Source organism: Aricia agestis, chromosome 14, assembly GCF_905147365.1.
Source record: "Aricia agestis chromosome 14, ilAriAges1.1, whole genome shotgun sequence".
Classification (NCBI taxonomy): Eukaryota; Metazoa; Arthropoda; class Insecta; order Lepidoptera; family Lycaenidae; genus Aricia; species Aricia agestis.
This window is the reverse complement of record NC_056419.1, coordinates 12315863-12321862: the sequence shown is the minus strand read 5'-3', so window position 1 is coordinate 12321862 and position 6000 is coordinate 12315863.

Here is a 6000-nt window from a genome sequence, read left to right as displayed (position 1 = left end):
AACGCGGCGAGAGACTGAGCGACGTAGAGCTCCCAACGATAGAGCTCGTCCAGAATCACCTTTATAGAGACCTTTATTTCAATCGCATAAAGTTCAATTTTGGTTAAACTCTAGCAAAAGAGGTATCGTTCGTAGTTTTTTCACCTGGAGAGAGACCTTAAAACTAAACAGCATAGGGTTCAATTTAATTAGAAATTCTAGCTAAACAGACTGGTGGTTTAGTTTTTTGTGTCCAACAGGACCTTATCTCATTGGGATAAGGGTTATTTTAAACTTTAAGGCTCTCTGGAGGTATACTTTCTGTCCCAGGAGATGTTGGCGATTTGTCAGCGGGACAACCGTTTACATACACGATTAGACAACGTTTAGGACTTAGCCCAGTAAGGTCCACTTGCGCAGATCCAGGTTAAAGTTAATACCGGGTTAAATAGTGTGTTATCTCATACATTCTTTATATATTTTACGAAAGAGTTAACGTTTAATCCGGGGTTAACTGTAACCCAGATCTGCGCAAGTGGGCCTTAGTGACTAAACACACTAGGCCGAAGTTACGCGGCGTAAATTCCGCATGATTACGCCCGCAATGTATTTTCAATTACCGATGACACTATTCCGTCGCGTAAGAGCTGGCGCGCACTACGACTTTTTGTCGCGCGATTATTTTACCGACCAATAAAAATTCAAGTAAAATGACATAAGCTATATATTTAATTTTGCTCTACGCCATTGAAAAGCAGTGGCAGCATGGGTCGCTAGACAAATGTCGGTAGAAAATGAAATCTGTAGACTATTTCATAAAGTAACATTTTATTTGAATTTTTGTCGGTCGGTAAAATAATCGCGCGACAAAAAGTCGTAGTGCGCGCCAGCTCTTAAGTCCGTATTTTGTATGCGTTTGACATTGCGGACGTAATCATGCGGAATTTGCGCCGCGTAACTTCGGCCTAGTGTGTTTTTAGTAAAAAACACACTAGGAAAAGTATCTTTTCCTGGGACTCAAAGTATCTCCTAACCAAAATTCAGCAAAATCGGTTCAGCGGTTTGGTCGTGAAGAGGTAACAGACAGACAGACACACTTTCGCATTTAAAATATTATTAGTTTGCACTAGCACAAATAAACAACAATCCATTTTTAATTTGACAACAGACTTCAACCACAAATAAAGAGTATAATTCGTGTGTATACTGTATAGTGTATAGGCTTGTTTTTCAAAATATCGTAGTGTGCACATTGTAGTGTGTGTAATGTTTTATTTATTAAAATAAGGTAGGTATAATAAAAGCATAATTTTAAAACAATATTGGCTCGATGCACGCCTTCTCCATATAAACTATAACTGTGCGAAATTTCATACACCTACGTTTCCGCATTTTTCGTCAAAAGGGGTCCAAAGTTATTTGCTTACGTATATTCATGCCGCCCCCCCCCTGGATCATGTTGACGTCCCTACTAAGTATATTATCTAGTACTTTTATCTATAAGAATGAAAAATTGAGAAAACGATTTTTTGCCATTTGTTTGCAATACTATATTTTTCAACAAAACATTATTAATTTTTTATTCTTTATAAACACCTAGCTTATGAAAAATCTGATTTGCCCCCCCCCCCCCCCCCTGGCCCAGAACCTGGGTAATTTGCGCCTCCCCCCCCCCCCTGGCACCAGAACCTGGGTAATTTGCCCCCCGCTGGCCCAGAACCTGGGTACGCCCATGCGTATATTAATAATATTATGTACAAGTACATAGATTATCATGCGTCCCTTATGTTCTTATTTCTTGAGCTCTGGTTTAAGTGGGCCTTGTTACTATTGAAAATGGAAAGGATAGAAGTGTACTCCTAAACAATAAAAACTTTCTAGTATCAACAGAATTCGTGCTTCACGCAGGCTCCAAAAAAGTTTTTGAAGACCTACTTCATTGGAAAGTGTAGGTGGAAAGAAAGCTCAGTAAATTCGATGTTTCAAGAGATTGGCACATTTGTAATATACTTCTTTTTTATGAAATAAGGGGGCAAACGAGCAAACGGGTCACCTGATGGAAAGCAACTTCCGTCGCCCATGGACACTCGCAGGATCAGAAGAGCTGCAGGTGCGTTGCCGGCCTTTTAAGCGGGAATAGGGTAATAGGGGAGGGTAGGGATGGGAGGGGAAGGGAATAGAGGAGGGTAGGGAAGGAAATAGGGTAGGGGATCGGGCCTCGGGTAAACTCACTCACTCGGCGAAACACAGCGCAAGCGCTGTTTCACGAAGGTTTTCTGTGAGAACGTGGTATTTCTCCGGTCGAGCCGGCCCACTCGTGCCGAAGCATGGCTCTCCCACGTATTATAGTGATTTAATTCAAAGATTAATAATTGACAATTTTTAAGGAAGTACTTACCTAAATTGCTTACTTAAAAAATATCCACAGCCGATGAGCCGAACAACCTCCTCGTTTTTGGAAGTCGGTTAAAAAGACCCCGAGCATCTTTGCAGTGTCGGCAAATAAATATTTCCTATCTAGGTAATACATTGGTGACTTAGTGTGTTAGTCACCTACTTAAAAATGAACTTATTTTAATTTAGAAATAATATTCGGCACTCTAACAGACTACACAGTAAACAATAAAATAACAAAAAAAGGATATGGACGAACAGTCCATAGACGGCCCCAATTTTATAATAAAAAAAAAAAAAAAAACAGACTACACAGAATACAACTCTAATTTAAAAACTACAATGGAGAGAATCAGAGAGGGCGTATGCTAAAAGCAACACCGAACATAATATAATTGTGACTATAGTCTAATATTTAATCCATTTATAGACTATCAAGTCTATCAGTTGGATTAAAGAGTGAGATTGGAAAAATAGGCCGAACGATTAACTAGGATTGTAGAGGTAATTATTGGTGATTTATCCATATTGAGCTACCTTTGTCATAATATAAAATTAGTGGGCAAAGGAGCAAACGGGTAACCTGATGGAAAGCAACTACCGTCGCTTCACCCATGGACACTCGCGACATCATAAGAGTTGCAGGTGCGTTGCCGGACTTTTTAAAGAGAATAGGTACACCCGCTTCTTGAAGGTTTGGTTATCCCCGCCCCATTGATAAGGTTAATGAAAGAACTGGCCAGTGGCCATGGGCGTACCCAGGTTCTGGGCCAGGGGGGGGGGCAAATTACCCAGGTTCTGGGCCAGGGGGGGGCAAAATACGCAGGTTCTGGGCCACGGGGGGGCAAATCAAATTTTTTATAAGCTAGGTGTTTATAAAGAATAAAAAATTAATAATTTTTAGTTGTAAAAATATTGTATTGCAAACAAATGGCAAAAAATCGTTTTCTTAATTTTTAATTTTTATAGATAAAAGTACTAGATAATATACTTAGTAGGGACGTCAACACGATCCAGGGGGATCCCCCCCCCTCCCCCTCGGTATGTAATATGCCAGTGGCTGTTACGTTTTGCTCAGTAAAAAACACTAATTAAGTGCATAATTCCCATCAAAATTTCAAGTTTAATTAAATCTCTGCTAATTGAATTTTCTCAGAAACTTTACGTACGTAATTCCGTAAAGTTTTTTCCTCGCGAAATAATAAGCTTTTAAAGCAATTAAAACTCACGATATAAAATTATTATCTAGCTTTGATTAAGTTTACCGTCTAGTGACTGGACTTTATTATCTAGCCAATTACCAACATTGTAAAAATATAATAAACCTGTTTTAATTTAATGAAAGCTTTTGCACTAAGTAAGTTAAAACAATTAAAACTGCGTACTGATTAGTATAGCCTTTCCCAAAGTGGGCGATTACGCCCCCTTGTGGGCGCTGAATGTCTCAAGGGGGGCGGTGTGGGACCCAGAAAAAGAATGGGTGCGTTGTGTGGAGGATTGGGGGGTAATTTGTAATGTCATATTTCATCTGGATGCATTTTAAATTGAAACAATGGGGGGCGCTAAAACATTTTTTTTCTCAAAGTGGGCAGTGGACAAAATAAGTTTGGGAGCCCCTGGTATAGACCAATATATTTTCTTTAGATGCAAGAACGAAACCGAAATGCAGTTTTATTTTGTAGGCAGCTATTTTTTTTTCTTGCTGGAAAACGTAAAGAAAATATGGTAGATATACTTTTTTAAAGATATCAAGCAGGCTGCAGGAACAAAACCGAAACCAAACAAAACCGAAACCAAAATTGGCGAAGCTTAACAGTTTCGAATCGGAATCATTTTAGATTAGACTTGAATTAAATAAAGTCAAGGAAATCCCTAATTGTGTCCAAAGACCTTAATGGACCAAAACATCGAACAGATACAACGAAAAAAGGAACCGAAGTATGTAAGTACTAACTTTGTTTCTAACTTCCTAACTTGTTACAAAACTCATAAAAACGGAACCACGAACTGACAGTTACAACAACGAAACTAAAAAATCGGCCAAGTGCGAGTTGGACTCGCGCACTAAGGGTTCCGACTTACGTACCGTTGTAGATCAAAAATAGACCAAAAATTGTGTTTTTTTGTATGTGGCTCCCCTTAAATTTTTATTTTATTTTAATATTATTGAAGTAGACATAAAATAAAGGCCTTTGTGAAAGTATCATGTCCCTAACAGCTGTTGCCATTACTAATATAGAGCAAAAAAGCCGAAAAAATCACGTTTGTCGTATGGGAGCCCCCCTTAAATATTAATTTTATTTTATTTTCAGTATTTGTTATTATAGCGGCAACAGATATATATGCTCTGTGAAAATTTCAACTCTCTAGCTATTACCGTTCTTGAGTTACAGCCTGGAGACAGACGGACAAACATCGAAGTTTCAGCAATAGGGTCCCGTTTTTACCCTTTGTGTACGGAACCCTAAAAACGGAACCACGAACTGACAGTTACAACAACGAAACTAAAAAACTCCGATTAAGTTACCAACCTAAAGCAGAAAAATGGACCACAACCTTTGACAAGTGCAACGGGACCAAAATCTTCGATTTTGTTTCCAGCTTGACACAAAGAAATGGGACCACAACAGGTTCAACAACGGAACCGAAATCTCCAATTTTGTTCCGGTGGTTCCGGTATTCGCAAGGTCATCGACCCGCCATTGATGTATCGAGTAAACGTTCGGAACCAGTTCTGCAATTACCGCCGTACACGGAGCTTCGCGTTTTTGTTATATTATATAACACAGGTTCTAAGACCCCATTCGCCCATTCGCTCCGGTGCATCTAAACACTGTTAATAGATGTGGATTCCTCTGATATTATTAGCTGAGAGGTAGTACCGATTTGGAGGGTGTTAGAGGCAACGGGCTAATAAAGCCTTGGCCTAATATTAGAAGACGTATTATGCTTACATTTTGAGGAAGGTCAAAAAAAGAGCGTCAGCGAGCCCCTAGACGATCAATTTTACTGTGCAATATCACGTATTGTGCAATATTATTGACCGTCTAGGGTTAATATTCAATCTTGTTGTCAAATAAGTATTTCATTGATAAATATTGCGTGCAATATTGCGTAGGTAATTAAATTTGATCCTCTAGGCCCCTAGACGATAACGGCTAAACACTGTTATTAATAAAATAAATAAATAAAATAAAAATTGTTTTATTTCTGAATAAATTTGAATCAAATATTTTCAGAACGTTGAACTACATGTTGCCTACCACCGGTTCGGGAACTAACCCGGCGAGAAGAACCGGCGTAAGAAACCCGCACGGGGCCACTTTTTAGTAAAAAAGTGGAAAAGTCTTTTAAAAAAAAAAAATTTACAATGTAAATAACTTAATCTATACAATATGAATACACAATTGTAAGTCACATATAATAAATGTAGAAGCAGCCTTGCAAGCAGCCATCCTACTCCCAAGATGTGCTATCGTTTAGGAAATCTTTGACCGTATAGTAGGCTTTGGCACACAAACGTTCTTTAATTACTTTTTTAAATTTATTAATTGATAGATTTTGAACGTTTTCCGGGATTTTATTGTAAAGGCGTATACATTGACCTTTAAAAGATTTACTTATTTT